Source organism: Cheilinus undulatus, linkage group 24 (genome assembly GCF_018320785.1).
Source record: "Cheilinus undulatus linkage group 24, ASM1832078v1, whole genome shotgun sequence".
NCBI lineage: Eukaryota > Metazoa > Chordata > Actinopteri > Labriformes > Labridae > Cheilinus > Cheilinus undulatus.
In genome coordinates this window covers 6,604,012-6,630,269 of record NC_054888.1, presented here as the reverse complement: position 1 = coordinate 6,630,269, position 26,258 = coordinate 6,604,012, and the positions used below count along the sequence as shown (strand labels likewise).

Here is a 26,258-nt window from a genome sequence, read left to right as displayed (position 1 = left end):
CCGTGGCTTTCATCTTCCCTCAGGATAATTTTGTGTTTCTCCTGCTTTTTCTTTGCACATTACCACTCTTAGACAAGGTGAACTAAAAGCATGCCACAGCCCACATCTGTGCCACAGCGTTGCCCCTTTTAACTGAAATTAGCCCTAGAATCACTTTTACATAACATACCACCGACACAGAGTACTTAGTATGCCATGCAGCCCACTTGGAGCCACCAGAGACGGCTACAAAGCCTGCACTCCCACGGATAGGAGCGCAGGGGAAGCGTGTTTGTGTGGCTGAGTGCTTACGTCCGGAGAAACAGTTTTTGGGCAGAACTTTTGAAAGTTGTGGCCGTCTTTTCCATTTGGAGTTGAATAAGAAGTTCTCTGAAATGCAAAAAAGGGAATGTCAACATGTTTACCGAGACGAAGTGAAAGCGAAACTCGCAGATGAACACGCAGGAAAAGTAAAAACGATGAGGAGACAACCGACTTTATATTCCACGCTTTGTCATTCTTTCATCTTTTGCCTCATTTTCCGAGCGCTCCTTTTCCCACTCTGCTCTATTGTCTTGCGTACTTTCTTTCCATCTGTGCAAAAACACAGAGAACAATGAAAAATGACCCAGTTGATGAGGGCGGACGTGATAAATGGCCAAAGAAAACGCTGCCTTTTGAACCCCCGTTCTAATTTAATGCCGCATCCAAACACTCCTGTGCCAAAGCTGGAGCCCCCACATTGAAATGAATGCATTGCGGCACACAAAAAGCCCCCCTTATGAAGTGTGCTGTCAGAATGGAGAGGGGAGGCCTATTCATCCACGCAGAGTTTAGCTTCATCTAAGTCATGCACAGTTAAGAGGATGCAATCACTCACTGAATATACAAAAGACTAAAGGATTTGACGAAGAAGAGGGCTTCAGAGTCCACACGCTCGGGCTCATTTGGTACATCAAACACGGCTGTTCAAAGAGATCCGCTGCTTTGTGTGTCCGTGTGAAATCACCTCCAGGAAATGGAAAAAGAAGGCAGTGCAAGAGAGAAGCAGGGGGTAAATGGCGACAGCGAAAGGAGAGTTGACATGCGAGAGGAGGGGAGGATGAAAAATGCATCACTGAAGGTAGTCTCTCTGCTCGACAACATTTTCGAGCACTTTCACCTTGATAACTTGTCACCAATGGTCAACCTCAAACATCAGCCGAGGACAGGCATACGCCACTGGCAGGCTTTTTTCATGTTCTACAAGAGTCCTGGCTGAAAGCAAAGTGAGTAGTTTTTTAAGGCTGTAGGATTCATTTAAAGGGCCAGTCACTCACATGTAGAGGGATTCATTTGCCAAAACAGAACATACCCAAAGGATATGATTTTTACTGGTGTACAACTGCCAGTAATTAGACTTTCTATACCATTTATATCAGCCCCAACAAATCACCCATGCATTGGCTCTTTTTAGGAATTTCATGGCTGCTGTAATTTTCAAACAAGCGTGGAAAGAATGCTAAATCCAACACTTGACCTTTAGGCAGCTAAAGAAAGGGCACAAGCTCTTAAAATCATTGGGGTTTACTCCTTTGGAGAAGCCAGCCATCCTTACCAGAAAATCAACCAGAATCATTGGGGTCCATCCACTGTGGACAAGTAGGTAGGCTGGCCACTCCTGTTCCAAGTTTTCCCCACTTGTGGATAATGGCTCTCACATAGTTTGGTTGGAGGCCCAAAGGTTTTGAAATGGCTTTGTAGCCCTTTAAAGACAGATTGATGTCACTGACTTTGTTTCTCATCTCTTCAATTTATTTAGATGACGCTATGAGGAACCTTGGTTGCTAGTTTTTTGTAGCCAATTGTATAAGCTTTCACAGAAACTTTCATGGAAATATTAAGAATTTTTATGTGATTTTCTTTAAAACTTTAGGATGTTTATCTCCCTCAGTTTGACAAACCATCCAAACATTGTTTTTTTTGTGTTTTTTTTTAAGGAATTTCAAGGTTGCTGTAATTTTCCAAAAAGTTTGGAAAGAAGGCTAATAGCAGGACGTCATTAAATCAACTGGGGGTTCACTACTTTGGAGAGATCGTTCTTTCTTAAAACGAACCAAAATCATTGGGATTCAAACACCTTAGAGGATGCATACATACACACAGGCAGTCCGGCCGCTCCTGGAAGGTTTACCACCTTTAAAAGTTTTCTCCTTTTGTGGATAATGGCTCTCACAGGGTTCACTGGGGCCAAAAGTCTTAAAAATGGCTTTGTAACCCTTCCCAGACCGATTCATGTCAAGGAAACGCCACCAAATCCAAAACTCTTGCCCTAAAGAGAGCCAAAGAAAGGTCATGAGGTCTTAAAGTTATGGGGGTTTATTTCTTTGGAGAAGCCAGCTATCCTTATTAGAACATCAACTACAGTCATTGGGGTTCATTCACTGTGGAAAATGAATACGTGCAGGTTAGTAGGCCAACCACTCTTTGGAAGGTTCACTGCCTATCCAAGTTTTCTCCATTGGTGGATAATGGCTCTTACCGTGGTTCGCTGGGGTCCCAAAGCCTTAAAACTGTTTAAATAAAAATCTTTCGAATGTTTATTTCTCTCTCAGTTTTGACAAACCATCTAAACGTTGGTCTTTTTTGAACGTTTCATGGACGCTATAGATTTCCAAGAAGATTGGAAAGAAGGCTAAGAAGAAACACCACTAGATCCAACACACATGACCTTAAGACACCCACAAAAAGGTCTCTTTCCTACTGTTAAATCCTGAAGACTGAACTAAACTGAGCCAAGAGAGGCCTACAGGTCTTTAGATGATGTTCAAGGTTCTTTTTCAACCTTCTGGATGAGTCGTCAGTGCACTCTTTGAGTCATTTTGGTAGGATGGGCACTCCTGTGAAGGTTCACCACTGTTCCAAGTTTTCTCCATTTGTGGGTAAAGGCTCTCACGGTAGATAGATAGATGTTAATGACGTTTATTCTCATCTGTTCTTGAATTTCTTAAGCTCACAGCCTGATACGTTGCTTTTAGTGGATACGCTTTTTTTAATTCAACAGGTCTGGCCATAATTAGACCTGGGTGTGGCTGGTGAAATTGAACTCAGCTTTCAAAAAGTGTAGTTATTCATAGTTAATTCATGAATGAATTTAGTACTGTTGCTATTTGGGCTACTGGTCAGTAAAAAAAAAAACTGTTAAAAAAGGACCCTCGATTGCTAGTTTTGGTAGGTACTCTCAGAAACGTTTAAAGAAATTGTCATGGAAATTTTAAAAATTTTAAGTGCAATTCCCATCAAAACCTCTTGACAAACCATCTAAACATTGTCTCCTTTTAGGAGTTTCAAGGCTGCTTTAGTTTCCCAAGAAGTTTGGAAAGAAGGCAAAGAGGAAGACACCATTAAATCCAACACATTTAACCTAAATTTGCCCCCCAAAAAGGCCATGATGTCTTAAAGTCATAGGGGTTTATTCCTTTGGAGAAGTCCAGCTATTGGTATCATAAAACCAACCAGAATCATTGGGGTTCATCCACTGTGGACTTTGAATTTCTACAGCTAAGTTCATGGACTTCTGGTTAAGACTAGGATAGTCTGCACTAGCAGTGGCAATCTCTACCCTCATTCTTGTATCTACCATCCTGCATTTCAAATTGTATACATTGGTCAAAAAACACCGTCTTTTCATGAGTTTCCCACCTGCCATAGTTTCTCCAGCGAGCTTGGAAGAAAGTTTTAAGAGCAGACACTATTAATCTTTTTAACTAAAGTATATGATGATGTATTTCTCTTTTTTAAAGGTTAACTATAACGTGGCCTATCGGCCTTCAATGTTTCTTCCTTAAGGAATTCTGTATATCATTGAGTAAATCCCCAAAATCATTCGGGTTTATCCACCAGGGACAAGGAAAATCAAGAGCAGATTTCATTGACATCCAGTCAGGAGCAGTGTTTGTCTGTTCGACTATCTGAGTTGACAGCGATGTTTGATTAAAGGTTAGTAAATCACTAGGGAGTCTCCTCTGGGGACCAGGAACATCAATAGCCAATTTACAGGCAAGCTGTCAAGTTTTGATGAGGTAATGGACCAAAATGTTGTTAAGACTATTGAACCATTGGAGTGAGACTGTTCGTTTTGTGTTTGGAACTAAGAGGCTTGTATAAGGGTAATGGAACACTTGGGAAACGTTATACAGCAACAGTGTAAAGAAGTAGAGGCAATAAGGGCTTGTAAGAAAGCAGAAAATCACAGAACAGTGTTTACAAAAGATATAAAAGGTTAAAGTCATTTGACACCATTAAAAATGCTTTATTCTGAAATTGAGATGAATCTGGTCCACTTCCTGTTTGGATTTGGGTATGGCTCCAAATGTAGGTCTCATGATGACCCATATGCAGACCAAAACTCAGAAGCCAAGGCTGAATGGTGGGCAGGGACTGAATATTTAAAGGGAAAATAAAAAAAATCAGAAGTGGAAATGTTCAATTGCCAGAAGGGGGCGCTGTGGCAAGAGTAATGATATTGATGCATGAATGTACTCAGGATCAATGTGTGATCGTTCATGTGAAGTTATGTGATGATTGCCATAAGCATTTAAAAGTTATGCGGCATTATTGGTGTAATTTCAATGCAAAAAATGTACGAGAAGTAGTCCAAGTTTAGGCTCTGGTCACGGCTCCGCCCTATGGTGAAAACTCACAGATCTTACAACTTTAGATCTCCAGGTTGTCTAGAGTGAGCAAAACAATTCTGGAGTCAATCAGATAAAATCCCTCGGACTAGTTTGTTAAAACATGAAACTTGTAAATCGCCAAAAAAAGTCAAAATTTGACCTTTAGTTGTTTGTAGTGTGCTTTCTGTACATTTTAGAGGATGTCCTCAAGAGACTTTTTTTTTTGTCTAATCATGATCCATAGGTGTACCAATTTTCATAGCTGTAGCTCTTACCCAGTCCTCTATCTCACACTCCCCTATCGGCCCAGAAGGATGTATGAGTGAAAGGACAGATGTATGGAAAGATCAGGAGAAAATCATCTTTTAATGGGTCTTTCCCAAAAGATTTAATTGTTAGGAGCCTGTAATGTTGAATGATACTCTACTTGATAGAATTCTTGTAGTTTCAGATAGTTTAGTCTGTTAGAGAGGTGTGTAGTTTCTATCACACACTCTATATGAAGCACAGTGACGCCCATGGGCCCAGCCATAGCGGGGGGAAAACACACTAACAAAACCCTCGCTTCCACTCAAGTCTTTGGTTTGCTGAGTGTCAAACGGAGCTCAAGTGAGAGCAGAGCTGTGATGTTCCAACAAAGCAGAAGTGGTTCGAACTGCAGACAGCTCATGCTGGTGAGTGACTGCTTATGGACTCCTGGTGAGGATGTGTCAGCTGAAAAACTTTAAATTAGCGGCGAAGTGAAATACGACTCAGAGAAGGGGGATTCGCTCGACTGATTTCAAAACAAAAAGCTGCCCGCGACCTTCACTTTATATGAAACCTTCATTTGTCAAGAGATGCTCTGACTGGTGAGGACCGGCACAGCTCTCTTCTCAACCGTGTATATGCTACCGCTTCAAACAGAGTGAAACAGAGTTAAACGCCGGACTTATCTGGACAGTGCCGGGTTCAAACACCCCTGTCAAGACTGTTTGCTCTTTCTTGAAAAGATTTAACCTCCCAGACAGGAAGTGACCACTGCCCAACCTTTGAGGGCATACGGAGGCTCACTTTACAGTCCAGGCAGAGTGATTCACCACCGTGCGACCTTTGAGTTTAGGTAAATACCACCTCCACACAGCTTGGTTAAACGCAGACTTATTGATTGATCTCATTGACATTTAAGGAGCTGCTTTAATTTGCTCTGCCAGCACTGAGTAAAAGGAGAAAAAGGGAATTTAGTACCAGTTTAAAACTTCATTTTTCATTCAATTATTATTCAGCTACAGCTCTGTGATCAAAGGGTTGCAAAGCTGTTCATAATTTAAGACGTTAAATGTTGAATGAAACATTATCCAATAAACTGAGAGGTAAAACCTTTAATGTAGAGCTTAAGAGACTCAGCAAATCACGCCCAAGATTTAGGGGAATAATATCAGACAGCTTTTGTTTCACTAGGATGGGTTATAAGCTTGATGGAAGAAGAATAACAAAAGATACCAAATGGGGCAGACGCCAAACACGGCACATTCCCACTGTAAAGCAGGGGGTGGCAGCATCATGCTGTGGGGATGCTTCTCAGCAGCTGGCCCTTGTAAAGGCTTGTAAAGGTAGAGGGTCAAATGAATCTCATTCAGTCTGTAAGAGCACTACAGCTTGGGAGCAGATCTGTTTTTCAGCAAGACAAAGACCCAAAGCATACAGAGAAATCTGCATGGAAGGGGTTTAAAGACAACAAGGTGAATGTTAGAACCGGCTTTAGGAATGAAATTAGAGCAGCACAAAATCTCAACAATGTTATAAAAGGCATAGTTTCACATCTTGTCCCTTTTATTTCCCCTGCTTGCTGAACTTGTACCTTCACATCAGACTTTTTCCTCCTTTTGTGAAAAAGAAATAATATATTTTTACCCTTAACTGCCTTGCAGCTACGTAGGCGTTATGTTTTGGCCTTTTCACAATAAATTTAGCTGAAGCACACCAGCTAAGCAGGTGCAGTCTGCCTTTGGGTCCTTCCCTCTGTGCTTCTGTGTTTGCACCATACGTGGCACTGCTGCCAGGGAAATAACAAAACCACTGACTTAACCGGATGTGACTATCAAAGCTGTTCCATGAATACACTGAAGTAGTTTTGTTATACTTTCAAAAACAGGGGAAATATACTCCTGAAACGTGGATGTGCAAAACATAGATAAAATGTTAGCCCTTTAATATCCTTTAATATCCTAACACATTCATCACTAAGGACAAAAAATGCTCAAAAACTGCTGTAAAAATATTACATATTCATATTTTTCCACTTTAAATGAGTCCGTCTTTAAAAGCAAATTCAGCCTGAAATACATATCAAATATTAATCATATTTTGTGGTTTTTTACCCTTTAAAGGCCAATATGTTTATATAAGCATTTTTTTTATTAAAAACAAACAAACAAACAAAAAAACTACAATAATGTCCATAAAATACACTTCAAGGAGTATTTGCTTGTTATTTCTATCACTGTTTGAGATGGGTCAATGATTGGCAGCAATAATGATTTTAATGCCTCATTATTATTTCTACAGCGTCAGATTTAAAACAAAAACTCACACTCATTGTCCTAAGGACCAAAAATGTCCGCCTCCCAAAAACAGCTGTAAAAATAATATATATTCATATTTTTTTCCACTTTAACCCTATAGAACCCAGCGTAGCACTGGTGCCACGATAAGCATATCCATTTTTGATTGGCGGTAGATTTGAAACAGGATAAGATAGATCGATCATTCTTTAGCTTATAAAACCTGGGGAGATACACTAACATTTCACACATTCACCATGTTTCAGAGCGCTTTTTTGTTGCAGTGATAGGTTTGTAAAAATACATAATAAAGCGCACAAAACAAAAATCTTTATAAACGAGACCACGGGTATTTGCAGCACTTCCTACGTTGAAATAAACGTCATCACGTTGTGGGCATGACCCGTCACATGATTCTTAAGTGTCCCTACCTCATAGGCTCCCCACACCAACAACAGGAAGTGGTGTGTTTTCCCGGGAGTTGTATTTTTTTCCACGGAATACACTGAAGAACTAAGCCTGCACACGTACTCGCCCTCGCTCTCATTTCACCCCTACTTTTTTACAACAACACTCAGACACACAAACCACACACACCAGACATCCATCACACACACCTTTCACACACTTCCACACATATGTAGTTATGGATTTGGTCGTGCCAAACAGTTTTAGAGCTGCCACGAAGCTTTTGAACTAATTACAGCCTCAGATAAAAAGTCCAACTACTCATCTGGCTCTTTTTTTTTACAAGTTACAAAATTGACGATATCTCATAAAGTTAGTTATGTACAGACTCCAAATAAATTTCCTGTGGTGCCAAAGGATATTGTGCAACGTTTTTACATTTAAAATTTGAGAGATACAGCTGTGCAATTTCTGTATTTTGAAATATATGCAAAAAAAAAAAAAGGTTTTCAGATTTTTTTAGGTTTATTGCACTTTTAGGCAATTTATTGTAGTAGTTAGGACATAAGTCAATGCATATTATTAAAACTTGGGATATAAGGGTTATATTGATGTAAAACAAATAAAAATACTCCCAAAAATGGCACTACAGTATGTAAGAGTATTCTTAAATGTAAGAATATGTCCTGGCAGACTTGCACAATGGTAGGTTTAAAGGGTTAAACGAGTCAGTCTTTTAAAACGACTTCAGCCTGAAACATACATATCAAATAAAAGTTAAATTTTTGGGAATTTAACCCTTTAAGGGTCGGTAGGTTTACATCACTCCACTGTTTCTAAAAGAACAAAACTCAGATAAAACACACACACTAAGACAGTGGTTCTCAACTGGTGGGTCAGGACCCAAAAGTGGGTCACGAAGCTCTTTCCAGTGGGTTGCGAAAAGGATGCCAGGAAAAAAAAAAAAAATGCGACCAAAAGTCTTTAAAAAGTGTGTGGACCTACAGAACATGGATACATTTTTTAAATCAACTTTTTTAAGTGATAACGAGCACATTCAGGTCTTTTCTCAAGGTTTTTAACCCCCATGATAAAATTGGTTTCCCTGAGATAATGAGGAAATTCCTTGAGAAATAACTAAACTCCCATGCTCTCTGAGGTGAAATAAAATGTATGCATACATGTCCTTCTGTAATGATGCTTCTTCAAACATGTTTGTTTGGCTCTTTCTCTTTTTTAATTTATGATTTAATCCAAATAGTAACGTTTTTGATCAGAAACTCTTGGTAATGATTGAATGATTTCAGAAATCTGGATTGCGATCGGTTGACAAGGAGGTGGCGGTGGGTCCTGGCTCTAGACCAACGGAGAACCACTGCACTAAGATGCACAGTAAAAAGTGTGAAATTTTACAGCATGCTTTGAATGGGAAAATGTATCGCCAGCTGGTGGACAAATATATAAAATACAAACTGAAAGCTAGTGGTCCTAAATGAAATCTTAACATAAAGGAATGCATTCGTTTTTTCAGATAAATGTGGCATAAAAGTAGCATTATTAATGGTTTTCAATGGGACATTTTTTGTCCTTAGGAGTAAATGTGTCAGTTTTTGTGTAGTATGGCCATTTTAGGATAATTGAAGGAACTGAGCGAACAATTCTAAACATTTTAAAAAATCCTCTGGCAAATTTGAGCTCTGTTCATCCAGCACTGGGAAGAAGGCTTGAACATCTGTCAGTTTTAATGCCACCAGATGACACTGAAGCTAGGTGTCAGCTTCCCTCAGATTGATGGTAAAAAAAAACAAATAAGCATGTAAACGGGTATTAAACATGGCCTGTACGGATCATCTCTTTTAATCCAACTCTTATGATAGGATTGTAAATCAGTTCTCACATGATCAGTGTGATTTTGCTCTGACGACTCTTAATCAGAGTAAACTCTTGAAAAGGGTCCTGCCCTGTTTCTCTATCTCCTTAATGGCTTTGTATAATGGATGGAAATGCATTAATGCATTGGAAAGGAGGTTAAGAGGTGAAAGTAGGTCCCTCACAGTTTAGCTGATGCTATCAGAGCTGTCCTGACGCTGAAGCCTCCCCCCATCAACAAGTTAAATAAATAATACCCTTATTTGCATTCAGCACTTGACCCCAGCGTGATCCTTCACCTGGTCGACCCTAGATATGATCTGAAATCTTGTACATCAGCAGAGAGGCAGCGCTGCAGCGCAGATAGATAACCTGGGCTTGAATTTATTGCCTTCTCATCATATAGAGCTCTGCTTTGAACCCTGGAGGCATTATAAATCAAGCCAAAGAAAAACCTGTGAGCAGCCTCGCTGCCTCTGTTTTGAGATTGTTCAAAGCCAGGGCTTCAATTGAAAGCCCACCGCAGTTTTCATTTAATCTGACAAGTATAATCTTCCCAGATTGCCCTTTCCCGCCGCGATGTTTGGAAAGCTTATAAAGGACTCACTTCATTGATCTGAAGACACTTTAAGAGGCTTTATTGTTGTTCCCATGCCATAATCACAAATAGAGCCTTTGTGATGGAATAATGCCAAACAATGCCAGTCAGTGAGCGAGTCGACCGTGCAATAAAGGCCTAATGGTTTTATCATTGCCTCCAAATCGTGCCGTCCATCTGTGAGCGCTGCTGTGTGAGTAAATCTGCTCGCAGTTCAAGTCAAGTCCTGAGGATGTGACCACAGCAGCTCTGATTGTTGAAGCATTTCTACAGAACAGAGGATGTTTGATGGTAAATACAGCACCATTAGGTTCTTTGGGAATAAATTACTACTTTCATTGACTAAAACGGTCATTAAATGGAGTATGTAGAGTCAAAGGAATCTAAAAGCCCCTCACCTCCCACTGCGCCAAAATGGATTCCCCCCTGAGGCCACCATTCAAGGTTTATGTTCCTAATGACCCTCGATAATTCACCCCTGATTGATCAGCAGAATCGACTAATGACTTACAACCTCAACGCCAAGACAGAGGTGTTAATCTCTGAGGCTTCTCCACAACTGTACAAAGCATTGTGTGCTCCCGGCTATCTAAATAACGCCCTGCCATTTGGCACCTGTGTGGATCTCTCTCAGCGTTGGTGAAGGAGGGGAACCATGCGTGACAAAGTGCACCTACTTCAATGGGAGGACACGGCGAGATGCAAGGACATCTGTGAAAGATGTATGAGTCATCAGTGTAATGTATTCATAGGGCAAAAGATGGAGAAATTGGTCCTGAGACATGATGAAGCGCCTGCTGAGGTGTTCAATTAGCCAGTTGCTGTGGAGGTAGACTCATACTTGGATGAGGAATGACTCCATTTATCACAGAGATTCAGACGGTTTGATATGCAGAATTATGAGGAAATCTAAAGCAAATCCCTGATTTTACAGAGAGCACATTTAAACGCCAACATATGCCCCGTATCTAAAATCGGCACATTTTGAAAGAAAATCTTTTTAAATTCCAAACTAAAAAGGTAAACAGCAAAGCACGAACACACACCCAGGCAGGAGAAGCCTTATGAAGCAGGTAAATATCCATGTCACTGCTAACCTTCATTTTCTCCTTAATGAGAAGAACAAAGACCAGCATTGAGTTCTTTTCTTTGTGGAAACGCGAGTCTAATCGTCAGTGTTGTGTTGCTCTGACTGGCCAGTAAAGATGTGACAGACAGAATGTTCGTCCAATCACCCTCCGAGTTTTTTTTCAAAGGCTCCGCCCTTTCCCAAACGCGCTCTACGCCATCTGAAAGCTTGGGAAAATAATGTAATTGTGATTTTTTTCTCTCAGTATTGTGTTTGAATAAGTTCATCATCTTATGTATTTCTCAACAAACCAATAATACATCATTCTATATTAGACTACATCACAATATTTTCTGTTATTTTCATATCCTAGTCAGTCTTTGACCTGAGATGTGTCTAAATATCAGTTTTATGCAAACATTCAAGTGTCTTTTCTTAGTATGGTTTACAAAAATCCTACTTTTCTTGTTCATTTGTTTTTCATGATACAAATAAGAAGAAACATAAAAATGACCATCCCCTCTTATATGGCAATTAATATCAAATTTGCAATATGAGCCCAAATTGCAATTACATATATATATTTTAAAATTTTCACTCCTAGTTTAATGTATCTAAGACTGTGCTGGGTATAATATCAACTGATTTATTGTTTGTGTTTGTTTTAAGGTCACATATTTTACCCCTTTAAGATGTGATTATATTGTTCTCAGAAGTCCACAAAACATGCCTGTGAAGTTTGTTGCTAAACCCCCCCCCACACTCCAGTATTGTATTTTTGCATTTCTAAAAGCCCCTCTGTTTCAGCCCTGCTCAGGACGAGCTCTCTGACTCCACCCCTGACCATGCCCCTCTCAGGAAACGGGTGTGGCTCTCCTGATCCTCCTCTCAGCTGAGAGGAGGATCAGGAGAGGAGGGCGGAACTTTCTTCCTAGCGGGGAGGGCCAACTGGACCTGGGGGCGGGGCTAACTCCCCACATGGCATCATGAGGGGAAAATCTGAAAACGGCTTATTTTAGCACACATTTTGTGAAAGGTGGAGAAGGAGGGAAGGGGGATGGATTTTTCTGGTAGCTGGGGGGATTGTGGACAGGCCAGGGGCACATATTTGTTAGAAAAGCCTATAAAAGTTATTTTGTATAAAATGTGAGCTTTAAAAATACGTAAGATGAGGAACCTTAAAAATAAGTGCATTTGCAATATTGGGGGTAAAAGAAACGCAAAAAGATTATTTTTACAAATTGTTTAGCCCTACATAAGGCCATGTTGCGATTTAATCTAAATTTCGATAAATTTTCCAGCCCTACAGGATACAATATGATACTTAATGTTCCAACACCATAGCAGCCAGTAAGATACTATACAACATTACAACACAACATGATACAGCAAAATATGATACCATAGGGCAGTGGTTCTCAACCTTTTCAGCCCGCAAACCCCAAAATAAAGGTGCTAGAGACCATGGACCCTCGCTGTACCTGAAGGTGGATGAACACAGCCTTGCACAATTAAGAATAGTCATGTGCAGACAAGGCCATCCATCAGGGGATAAGTGGGGATAAATGGGAAAGCTTTCTGTGGTCCAGTCAAACCAGGGGCCCATTTAGGTCAGCAAAATCATGGTCAATTTTAAAGTAAAGCTCTGATATCTATATTTTATATTTAACCTGAAAAAATAACCATTCCTATCAAAAAAAAAAAAAAAATCTTTTTTTTTATCATTTGTGTAGTAAAAAGCCTTAAAAATGAGAATCTCTGAGCCCGCCGGTAGTCGAGTGATTAAGGTGCACGCCATGAACGCAGGCGACCTGGGTTCGAATCCAGCCCATGGCACTATTTCCTGCATGTCTCCCCCCGCTCTTCCCTGTTTCCGACTCTATCCACTGTCCTACCTAATAAAGGCAAAAAATAATGTGAATCTCTTTTGTGAAAAAAGAATTAAAATGGTTTAAAATTGCTTCAATGGGTTAATAATGGCACAGGAAATGTGGAAAAGGTGGTGGAACTGGATTTTAGGAAGAGAAATGGGTTAGAAGTGGCAAAAATTGGATGTAAATGGAAAAAAAAAGGCAAAAGATGGGTTACAGTGGCATAGATAGTGGTAAAAGGGAGTTAAAAGTGACTGAGAGGCTTTAAACTGGCAAAAATGGGTGAAAATTTGGTAAAAATGGGATGAAAAATTAATATAAACTGGCAAAATGTGTTGACTGAGACAGAGAAAACAGGCAGATATTGGCAGATATTGGTTAAACTTGCAAAAATAGGACTCAGATAGTGAAATGTGGTTAAAATAGGAAAAACAGGGCATATGAAGTGGTTTACAGTGGCAATAATGGGTCAACAGAGGCAACATTAGGGTTAAAGGGATACTTCAACATTTTGGCAAATTCGCCCATTGCCATAATTCCTATAGTCTTAGTAATAGATTTGTTTCCTTTAGTTGTTGGTGCAAGCTGTTTCTAGATCTGGGGGGACCGATATACCAGCTGCACAGCTAACGCCATAGAGACGGGTGGTATTTTTGGCTTTCCCTCATCAAACTCATCAAAAACACAATCCAACAACTCCAAAACGCTCTCGTGGACAAGTTGTGACCTGTACATTCACCACGCTATGAAATAATCATGGAACATTACGAGACGGAGATGTTTTAAAGCTAAATGCAAAGCCGGAACTACCAAGTAACTACGGCACTGCCACAGGCGCGCACTGTGTCACTCCGCCCAGTGGTTTGCTCGGAAAGTAGTTCCGAGTATTTGCTTCATGTGTCGTAATGTTACATAATTATACGTTATTATTTCATAGCGTGGTGAACGTACAGGTCACAGCTTGTCCACGAGAGCGTTTTGGAGTTGTTAGATTGTGTATTTGATGAGTTTGATGAGGCAACGAACCTACTACTAACACTATAGGGATTATGGCAGTGGGCAAATTTGCCAAAATGTTAAAGTGTTCCTTTAAGTGCTAAGATTCGGTTTAGAAGTGGAAAAAAACAAGCAGGAAAAGAGCGATGGAAAGGGTTTACATGGTCAAAAATTGTGTTTAATATTGGTGGGAAAAAATCAGGAAAATGGGTTAAATTTGGCAAAATTGGCGTAAAGTGGCAACAGTGTAATTTAAAAAATATTCCTAGTTTTTTTTTTAGGTCATTTGGAGACTCCCTCTCGGTGTCTTGCAACCCCCAAGGGGGTCCCAACCCTAAGGTTGAGAACCACTGCCATATGGCACAATCTGACACAACAGGATAGTGTGTAGTACAGTTAGATAAGAAGTCACACACAGTCTGGGATAGCGATTCTATATCAGTACAATCATAAGACAATGCATCACCACAGAGCAGCTAAAGAATAAAGATGCCCATGAAAAGCTGAAGTGCTGGATTTATGGGTTTATTAAATGATGTTTGTGGTCATTTCACCTCATCACCCTTCATTGTTTTACATGAGTTAATTCTGAAGTCTTTTTTGTTTTAAACTAAAATATCAATACTAGGCACTTAGGGTTCAATGCTAGTATCAGAGGAGTCAGAGCAGTGATATATTCCATGTTTTTCCACTCAAAGCCAGCAGATTAAACTGATATTTGTAGCTGTGCTTCTAACAGTACCGCTGTGTCTCTTTATTTAACAAACCAAATAAGAGTAAAAATAAAATAAAATAAAATCCACAGCCTGGAGAAAATCGTCTCAAGGGTTTACTGAATATTTAATGAGTGGCTTTTTAGAATGCAAAGGCTGAATAAAATGCTACAAAACTTCACTGTTCGTGGGGATTCAGACAGAATTTAACGCTAACTCCTGGAGTTGTGATGAGAGAAGTTAGGGAGTCGGTTCAAAGAAGGCTGCACTGCCTCTCCGATACTGACTGTTCCTCCCCGAGGCCCGTCGCCACATCCAGAGTCCCTGCCACTAAATATTTCACCAGGAGGTTAGACATGAATCACCCGAGCTTTCAGAGTTCACATTCGTGGTACGCAGAGCAACTTTAAATGGAGAAGAGATTCCAGCCGCCCTTTTGTACAATGTGATTAGACACAGCTTTGAAGCCTCTGTGTTGTCTCTCAGTGTAGCTGCTGGAAAAAGATTAGCATCAGCCGCTAAACCAGATGGGTTTCCATCCTCATAGAAAATCTATTTCAATTAGCGCATGAATATAATTTATTCTGGAAGCTGCTCTCATTGATGAGCAAAGAAAGATGGAATTTCAGCCTGATTAGTGCTCTGAATAAAATAATACAGCTGGAAAAACAATGCCTCTGTCTGCCTTGAATACTCTTCAAGGCTATAAAATGCAAATCACATGCAGATTAGTAATATGATTTATGTATTCATTTGCCTGGCAGAGCGGTGATTAGGTATGGAGGGGTAAAAAGTGCCCGCTAATGCTAAGAAACAGCTTGGACCACTGTGTTAAGGGAGGCAAAAAAGTGCAATTTTCTCATTTACTTAGCAAGAGAGATGACCTTTTCCCCAAGTCTGTGCCTGGGGCGTTCAAGACGCGTGCATGTGAGCGGGGGATTGAACTTTAGCTCACATGGAGCAGCTGACATATGTACGCTAACTGTTTGTGTCTCTGTAGGCTATCGCACACGCAGGCAGGACGCCGAGGAGGAGAGACGCGAGGGGAAAGAGCAGACAGAGGCACGACTCTGCTCAACGTCTCATTTGAAGACACGTCATTCAGAATCTGTGAAAATACACGAGAGAAACTAAAATCTGAGACGAAATCTGAGAGGAGAAGTTTAAAAGAGTGGAGTTTTTGTTTGCTACAAAGTTACACAGTGGCAATAACTACACTGAAATAACCAGGTTCACTTTACTGGACTTCATTTTCATGCATGAATGATGAAATCATTGCTGATCCAGACCAAAATCCAGAGCCCAGACTAGAGATCTGACATTTTTATGTGAACTATAAAGACATAAAACCTCCCAGAATACTTCACTACATTCACAAGTATTCAGGGCTTTATATGAGTGCCAGCTGTCAGCCAAACAGCAGACTGCTCACTTAAATACTGCCAGCTACTTTTTCCTGTTCTTGACTCAATAAAGCAGCTTAACAAACACGAGTTTCCTGTTAATTTAAGAATCACTTCAACAGCGCTACAACATAAAATAAAGACTCTAAGTGTTTCTTGGCAACATAAATCAAAATTAACCTCCTTCTGGAGGAAAAATCAAACATAATAGATTTGACAAATTGTGATGGTTTCTAACTCTGAAAGAAGACTTTTAAAACTGTAAACAATTCTCTGAAGAAAATGAGTTTGTCTTCACATGAAAACTCAATTTTTTCTTCACTCAAAATGACCAAACAAAAAGAAAGACATCTTACAAAAATCTGGGTTTTAAACATTTAGGGAAAAAAAAAACTTATTCTTTTAAAAATTATTAGTTGTCCTTCAAGATAATTGAATTATATGGCAGTGTATTTGGGCCACTCTAAAAAAAATAGATTTAAAAAGCCTCATATTTAAACTTAAATTTCAAGTTTATTTCTCATATTATTAAAAGTTGTTTTCTTGTAAAATTCAGATTTTTTTGTAACTTTCTAATAAATTTCCAATTCTTTTACCTTAAATTTTCTTTTTTTTTTCTCTGAAACTTCAGACTTTTTAAACTTTTAAAAAATGTGTTCAATTCTTTAAAATTCCCCACTTTCTAACAAAAAATATTATGAATTTTTAAATGCAAGTGTTCCAAGTTTGTTTCCTGCAAAGTTCTGACTTTTTAAAATATTATTATTTTTTCTTTTGAATTTGCAACTTTTTAAAACTGAAAACTTCAATGCTTTTCCCTCCAAAATTTATGACTTTCAAAATTAAAATTTTGAGGGTTGTTTTTCTATTTCTCTCAGGTTTTTAAAATTGAAAAAAAAAAGTTTTTTTTTTAATTGTTATGAATTTTATCTTCTTTTATTTCAAGTCTTTCTTTGTTTCATTTTTTTCTGACTTGTAAAACTTAAAATATTAAATGTTGTTTTCTCATAAATTTACTACTATGAGCCCTAAAAATAATAAAGTTTTTCTTCCTCCAAATTATGATGTTTTAAAATTTTGAAATGTTAAGGTTGTAAATTTAGTTTTTAAACTTCAAAGTTTAAAGTAAATTTTTTTTTTTTTTTTTAAACATTTTTTTAACCCAGTTGTTTATTTGATAACTTATTTGGGGATTATTTTGTTTCTATCAATACTATCAATTTCTTTTGTACTTTTTCTAGATATAATTTCTATTAATAAATATTCTTTTGCTTTTTATTTTCAGGTTACTTTTTGGTTCTGTAAAGTTGACTTTTCATTATTCTTACCTGGATATATTCTGTTCTAGTTTCTATATATAACCTTTCTGTATTCAATGCATGAGCACATCTGTGAAAATTCAAAATGAGACCTTTATGCAAAAGAAAAATTATTTGATATTGGACTGTTCATAAAAAACTTTTTTGAAAAATATAAAATAACAAAAAAATCAAAGTTTTGGCCATAACTTTAAGACTTTTTAAGCTTAGAGTTGGGAATTGTTTTGGTATAAACCTACGACTTAAAATGTTAAAAAATGAGTTTTAATTCTTGTCCATTTACAGCTTTATAATCTCATAAATTCAGCATTTCTCTGCCATTATAGCGTTCCAACCACATGATGTTGCTTAATGATCACCAGATTGCAGAGATTTAATACTGGAGGCTTGTACTATTCTGGGGGTGGACTCCTGATGTCCTTCTGTTTCTTCTGACTAGTGTGGTAAACTCTAGTCCATAGAAGGGTTGGGGAGCCTTTTTAAAAGTATTTTCTTGTATGTTCATAGCCTGGCCTTAAAGAACAGTATAACTGGAACGCTAGTAGCCTAGCAGTTACGCCTGAGACTCCTTTCTAGCCCCCCTCTCTCTCTGGTTTCTGACTCTATCCATATATTACAGATATATTTGTGTTAGTAGGTTGTGAGACATGTGTTCCAGGTCAGTGTGCTGCTTTCTTTTCATCAGGGAAAGAAACCTTATTCTGTCTCTTCTGATGTTTCCTGAACAGTGAGGGTAAAAAGTCTCACCCTGAAGTAACTTGTCCAAAAATGTCAGTTGATAGGAGCGTCTACGTTAGGAGTTATCACTGAATTAGCTTGCCATTATTGTTGTAAGATATCAAGGCATGCTTTTATGCACTGCATTCAGACAGACGCTCCAACAGGAAAATAAAGAGAAAAAGTGAGAAACAGCAGCATTTCTTATGAGAACACCCTCTTCCCCAAAGACGCAGGAAAGTCTGCTCAGGTATTTGAAACAATGACTTACCTTGAGTTCCATTAAGTTCACTGTTTTGCTCCGAATAAAAAATTCCTCCATGATATAAACAAGCTGTGATACCACACGACAAACAGCACCCTTAATCTCCTCCTCCATCATATCTAGTTTGCAGCATAGCTGACATGAAGCAGTGGAATGCACCATGTGCTGTATTTTCTCTTCAATAATTAATTTCTAATTCCCTTTGATGACAAAAGGAACCCAGAAGACTCGAACACATGCGAGCGCGATAAAGCCTCCGCTTCATTAAACAGCCAGATTGGAGCAGTGAACCTCAGAGGCAACAATAAGTTTTCTCTCTAAGCTTCTGTCTCACTTTTCTATCTCCTCGTCCAGCAGGCAGCTGTGTGAATTACAGGACCACCGTGTCTACCCATTATAAAAGGCCCCCTTTAAAACCAGGAATAGGCTACATCCCTGACTGAGCAGCTATTTGACAAACGGACAGGGAGCTGAGGCCAGTGTAGCATGGCGTACCTGACACAGCTGGCGTTCATCCGAGCCAATATGGGCTCCGTCTCCTCACAGCATCTGCGGAAGAAAAGAAGAAAAGGCAGAGCCGGGTCAGGGAAGATGATATGACACTTTAAGAGAAAACGGAGGGTGGAAAAAGAAGGACGGGTTTTAGACGGAGCTGAGAAGATGCTTCAAGAGTGTGGCGGGTTTGCACCTTCAAATACCTGCTTTGAAGCTTCTTTGAGGTTTGAAAAGAGTGAAAAATATAAAAATGATCATCTTTTGTCTGATATGGATTTATCAAACTAAGTGGTGAATGAAGAGCTTGGAAATTATGTAAAGGTCTACTTGACACCACAAAAGAAATGACAAGTTGCAAGTAAAGAAAGTTATTATTATAGATTATTATAGAACCAGAGGAACACAAGAGCGAAAGTGAAAGTAAACTCTCTCCTCCACTCAAGGCAATGGTGAAATGACTGTTAAATGTTGTTATTATAGATGTTTGAAGCAGCTCGAATTGCTGAGAGGATATATACTTTAAAATAAACTTGTTAAACTTTCAGGTTCATACTCTTTAAAGACTCAACACCTCATGATAATCCAGCCCAAAAACGTTCTGGTTTTTAACCACAAACTTTTATTCCATATTGTTTTAACTGACAAAACAAGGATATAAAGGACATACAGCGTCTATTAAAAGTATTCTTGAAGGTCCAGTCACTTGTTAATCTGTATCCCTGGCTACCATTGCACCATGAAGACAAAAGAACACTTTAAGCAACTCAGAGAAAAGGTTACTGAAAAGTATAAGTAAGTGGACATCTGCCGTCCTCACAAACTGAGTGACCATGCAACAATTGCCTAAACTTCAACTGCCACTAGGGGGCGACTGTGAAATTTTGGCTACATATTTCCGTGCTTGGCATGTTTTCCATCGCTGGGATTGATGCTAAAATGCTGTATTTTGATTTTTGGGAAAAAGGGCAGGGTTGTGGTTTTTTTGGCAGAAAAAAAAGAACTTTCAAAGTGTCTGAAGTGGAAAACTGCAGCTTCCATTAAGAACAGACTAATGAGTATGTGTTTATCACGCATCATTTTCACTACTAATGAATGACAGATGGATTTATGTAGGGATGGGCTTTTGGAAGAAACCTGCCAACTCGAGCATCTATAATGTTAACGGTCAATTAATTGATTAATCGTTATGTATAGGAAAACATAAATACATGGGCATATACAATGCTTAACAAATTTATTAGACCACCTGTCATATTTGTCTCAAAGACCATCCGCCATTATGAAGTGTTTTAATGCGGACTCTTTCATTTTCAGTGAGCTCTCCACATTTTACCATTTTGAACAGGAATGAAGGATTTCAAACTGAATTCACCCAAATTTGAGCCGGCTCATTGGGCTTCTCTGAGAAGTCAGAAAATAATCAAGCATAACATTCAACCACTAAAACTAATTTTTCTGTTCAGGAATGCAAGTAAATAACTATAATTTGACATATTCATCAAGAAATAATAATGTGCTTTACTATTTTTTCAGTTTTTTGTAAATCAGTAAATTTGAAAATTCATGGATAACAATAATAATCATATTTTAGCATTAAAAATATCATTTGGGTTAAAGAGCTTCAACATATTGGTGTATTAACCATTGCAGAAACATAAAAAATGATTTTGGTAATTACCAATGCTGTTAATTTAGGGCAGCTGTGGCATAGACCTTACTTTGGTTCCCTATATAACAAAACAGGCAACAAATGTGTGTGTTTCTCAATGATTTATTTATTTTCACCCTTCGAAAGCCTAGGGCTCTTAAAACAAACATAAAGAAGGCATGGTCCCACTCACAATGTCATGACGGTAGATATTGTTGTGCAGTGCAAAGTAAGACGTATTTAGTCTCTTTAATAAATGCCAACATCAGATCGACTAAATTCCCCATGATCGACCAAATTCTTATCGATCATCGATTAATTGTTCCCATCTCTAGATTTATGTAAAATGGATCAACCTTTTATACTTTTCTCTGCACATTTTGATAATCTGTGAGGGCCGTATGGAAAGCTGGCAGGCCTGATGTGTGTTTTGTCAGTTGATGATCACTGACCTTCTCTGTGAAAATTACAGGCTTCAGCAGCTAAGATTGGAGACTCTGCAGACAACAACTGTTGCCCAGGTTCTTCACCAGTCAAATCTTTATGGGAGAGTGGCAAAGAGGAACCACTGTTGAAGAAAACTCGGATTAAATCTCGACTTGAAACTCCATGGTCAAGAGGAATAAAGTTCTTTAGTCTGTTGAGACAAAACTGGGGCTTTCTGGCCATCAGACAAACACACTTCCCTCATTGTAAGCATGGTGGTGGCTAGGGGTGGGAATCACTGGTGGCCCTACCATACGATATTATCACCATACTTGGGTCTCGATTCGGTATTATTGCAATATCTAACATTTTGAAATACAGAGAGTATCGCGATACCATATATTGTGATATATCGCAATCTATACCATTTTTCAACTGTTTCGCTGATGTAGCATTAGTCTTGTCCTCATGTTTGTCATATTTCCGCAGTGTTTTGTTTTCATGTAGCACTTCTTGCAAACCTCTTGTGTGATGTCGCTCTCATTCGCGCCCTCCTTGCATTCCGAATGTCCTTCCCCTGGTGCTGCCATGTTTGTTGTACTAACTTACTCTCGTTCTGTGACCGTCACCTCTGTCGACCTCACTGGACAAACAATTGATTTTGTTTTTCCATTATCATAGACTCCAGTTCATATTAGCAATTACTTTGAAAAAATCAATACTTGTTGGATGAGACAATACAATATATCACCAGACAAAATATCGCGATACGATGCTGTTGATTTTTTGTCCCACCACTAGTGGTGGCAGCATCATGTTGTGGAGATGCTTCCTGGCAGCCAGCCCTGGAATGTTTGTAAAGGTAGAGGGTAAAATGAATGTGTTCAACTGTCCTGTCCTTTCACCTTCAAAATCTTACCAGTTCATCCTTGAGTCCGAGTGGAGGTTGGTACAGACTTTGAGGACAAAGGAAAAGGAATTTCTTTCTTCCCTTCTTAGAGTAGTGAGTCCAAACGACCTTTCGTCATTAGTCTTTTAGTAGGAGTGGACATTTGTGCAAAGTTTGAAGGAAATCTATGAAGTGTGTCTGAGAAATCAGACAAACAAGGTTGGACTATTAGGCAGCAATGAAGCTCTTGACCTCTCCTAACTCAGTTATCAAGTGTTCTAATGAAAGAAAGAGCCTCTGAATTATGAATACTGAGGGAATATCAATAGCTCCTATACAACAAGACAAGAAATACAGGCAGTTCTGCCTCTTTTCATGTCTTGTTTTTGATATTTAACATCAAACCCCTTTTTCTCATCAGTTCTTCAGATATTGTTTTGTTCCAAAGAAGAGACCTTAAGCTTAAGAATGTAAATGCAGCCTTAAAAGAGTTCAGCTGTGGCGTCTAAACTAAGAAAACGCCCTGTCTCCTCGTACTGCTGGCTTCAAATAACATCTTAAAATGATGTCTCTAATGCAGTCCTCTGTATATTTACAAAATGGATCAGTTCTGTTTATAAAAGCAGCAGACATCCCGATGGTCTCGCCTCGCCTCAAATTGATCCTGACGCAGACCATGAGGGAAGTTTTAAGTGTAATCAGCCAATAGCTCATCTGTATTCTGCAGCCCTCGCCGCTATCTCCAAACCACGACAACAACAAACAGGCGGGAAAAGGTGGAGGGATCTATTGATGTTTGCTCTTTTATGAGAACTTATCATTCAAAGCTCACTTACGCCCACAAAAAGGTCATATAAAATTTGCTGGAATCAAATTGAGTTTCTGGCTTGATTAATAAGCTTCTGTGGCAGACGCCTGGGTCTATACGTGACAAATTTTTCATCCTTTTTTCAAAGGTTGTTCATTCGTTTCAGGACGGCTGAGAACTCACGGGTCTAATTAACACATTCCACAAGAAAATATTTTATTTCAGGATAAAGAAGAGTGTCCTTCTTCTTGGTAAAAAACACGTCCAAGGCTGCCTGAGTTTACCCAGCTGGGTTGGAAATTAACTTCTTTAACCTCTTACCATTGTAGCAGGTGGATTTAAACATTTTCATGTATTTTATTGAATTATTTTGAAGCTGCTTAAAGCCTCCATCTCTACAAAGAGTGCTTCAACTTAAACTAAACCTCAACTGTAAAGCAGGGTAATTACTGTTATGTATTACTATAAAATGGTTCGAGTCCCAGAGTATTTTCAACCTCTGCTATCATTCAAATATTGTAAAAGCTGTCCAGGACCAAAAATGTCACTGAAAACTTATGAAAAAGATTTTTCCACAAACTTTTAAAAATGAATTCTTTTCATCAACTTCAGTCCTGATTCAACATATCAAATAATTAAATCTTTCAGGGATAGTAACCCATTAAATGCCACTTTGAATACCAGAAGTCATTATTTTAGGTAAATAAAAACCACACAAAGTTAAGTATCTAAAAAATAAATAAATGTCAGGTGACTTGGGGACTTTTTCAAGCATAGTCCTGGCTATATCAAAGATTAGCCACAAGGCTGGTTCTGATGAATTATTGGTTTTAATTTAGTGTCAGATTTAAAAGCCATTCAAAAACACTTTGACAGGTTATTAATTTTTCACTTTTTCAGCTTAAATCTTTGAATCAAATGTATTATACGGTGTTATTTCCAGGATTTTGACTCTTAAAATGCCAGTCTGAATACATGATTACAGCGTACAGCTCACAAAAAATCAAAAATCCACCACCTCAGAATTAGGGCTGCAACTAATGATTATTTATTATGTCGACTAATCTATCAATAAATTTTCCGATTAGTTGATTGATCGTGGTTATTTGGCATACTATTTGGATTCCCATTTTACGTAAACAGTAGCAGTTCACCTGCCTTGCAGGTTACAAATAACTAAAGGATGGCTTTCTTTAAAGTGACTGGTATGTCCATAAAAGTAAATAAAGCAAATAGCCCATCCAAAGTCCTAAAGTACAAATGAAGCTTGATGTAAACTAATCAAACTTCCAGCTCAAGTGACTGAACGATAGATTATAATTTCTTTAAACTGCACTGCAGAAACGTGAGCATGTCAGCATGTTCTGGTGTGAGGCTGGCTCTCTTCTGTGAGTAGTGAACTGCAAGTACACATGAGTTTTTACCGGCTGGTATTTGATTTTACCAATATCAAAAACAATAATACGATGCGTCAACACTTGAATTTCTGTGTTGACTAATTTTTATAGTCAACATAAACGATTACGGTGACTAATCGTTGCAGCCCTACTCAGAATATTAGAACACTGTGAAAAAGCCTGATATGCAAAGGTTTCCTGAGCCTTCATTCTCTCTGGTTCAGTAAACACAACCACAATCATGGGGAAGACTCATGACTTGATAAATGTCCAGAGGACAATCACTGACGACGTCCACAAAGAAGGTAAGCCACAGAAGGTCACTGCTGAAAGGTCAGGCTGTTTCAGAGACTGTGTCAATGCAGATTCATGGAAAATGTGGTGAGAAAATTAGCACAAGCAACAGGGATGAGCTCAGCCTTCAGAGGACTGTCAAACAAAGCAGATTCAAGAACTTACCGGAGCTTCACAAGGACTGGACTGAGACTGGAGTCAGTGGATTAAGAGCAACCGCACAGATGGGTCCAGGAAATGGACTACAAGTGTCGTGCTCATAGTGTCAAGCCAGTCCTGAACCGCATCCGTCTTCAGTGGACTAAGGAGAGAAAGAACTGGACTACTGCTTAGTGGTCCAAAGTCCTGTTTCTAGATTAAAGTAAATTTTGATTTTATTTGTAAATCAAGGTCCAGGAGTCTGGAGGAGGATCTGAGAGGTGCAGAATCCAAGGTGCTTGAAGTGAAGTGTTTTTGGTTTCCACAGTCAGTGACGGTTTGAGGTGCTGTCAGCCGTCTACAGGAGATTTTAGAGACCTTAATGCTTTCATATGCTGAGACGCTTTATGGGGATTCTGATTTCCTTTTCCAGCAGGACTTAGCACCTGCCCACAGTGAAGCCAAAACTACCAGTCCATGCTCTTACTGAGTTTGATTGGGCCGAACTGGTCTGACCCGAACCCTGTAGAGAATCTCTGGGCTATTGTGGTGAGAGAGACACCAGACCCCAACGACACAGACGAGCTGAAGGTTGATATCAGAGCAACCTGGGCTTCATAACACCGCAGCAGTGCCACGGACTGATTGCCTCCATGACACATCACATAGACGCAGGAATTTGTGTACTAAGTACAAAGTGCATAAATGAGCAGAATTTTTCAGAAGGTCAACATTTCTGTATTATAATTTTTCTTGATAGCTGTTTTGTGGGATTCTAATACTTTGAAATTGTGGATTTTTGATTTCCATGAGCTGTAAGCTCTAATTTTCAAACAAGTTTTTTAATAGAATCACAGGGGAAAAAAGAACCTTTTCATGATATTACAGTATCTGGAGATGTGTCTGTATATGATGGGAGGCTGGGGTATTTTTTCACATTTATAGTGTAGCTATTTCAAAGATTATGATTAGTGTTTTCGTAGTGTTACATTAACAATTTTCTAAACACGTAGTAACGGCTGTTAGCCATACATGTACAAAAAAGTCCCATTTACTCCTATCAAAAAACCATGCCACTCTGTGGCAACACAGATCACAAAATCTAAGGGAAAACTCACCCTTGTAGACTAAAACATCCTGAATGATATCAGAGGGTTAAATAAAAAAATTGGAAGCACATTATGAGGTTTCAGCTGTCAGTAGAACAGAGACTTCTGTTGACTGAAAAAGAGCAATGAGAGAAGGACGGAGACTCTATTTTACCCAGATAAGAGTCAGACAACTTCTCAAGGATGGCAGAACTTCCTTCATTGATCTGATCGACAGACTCTGCTGGAAGAATCACCGTCTGTTTTCATACCTATGCAGACATTTCCTGTTGAGACTGACAAATCCTTGAAACAAAAAAAGACAGGGGTTGTGCTGAAAGTTCTTGCCTGGTCCGATAGTTTCTGAATGTTCTTGTGTGTTGAGATGAGCCATGCAGAATGCTGCTTTTTTCTTATTAAAGTCACTGTAAAGTGTCTTAACACACCAGATATGTTGGAATAAGGTTGCTGTAAACGTGAAAACACCGAGATCTATGTATGACTGAATTTGGGATTTAGAGCGTAAGAGTGTTTTTCACCTCTTTCCTGGCGTGGATTAATTTAGACAGGGCAAATGTGTCACCCAATGATGTCCCAATGGGGAATTACCCCACCCTTCTACAACAACAATATCAAATCACTGGGCAGTTCATCTTAATACAGTCTTTTG

The 26,258-nt window shown here is 38.9% G+C and overlaps 1 protein-coding gene across 5 annotated transcripts in view; it reads right to left on the bottom strand.

The window, feature by feature from the left end:
- Nucleotides 1-26,258, bottom strand: part of b3galt1a (UDP-Gal:betaGlcNAc beta 1,3-galactosyltransferase, polypeptide 1a) — a 240,692-nt gene that overhangs the window by 100,008 nt on the left and 114,426 nt on the right. For 4 of the 5 annotated variants that reach the window (XM_041781535.1, XM_041781537.1, XM_041781534.1 and 1 more), the window contains one exon: nucleotides 18,901-18,954. The gene's annotated coding sequence lies outside the window, so the exon portion shown is untranslated. Of the gene's footprint in view, nucleotides 1-291; nucleotides 370-18,900; nucleotides 18,955-26,258 lie in introns of all 5 variants that reach the window. The other variant, XM_041781538.1, reaches the window with a different exon arrangement.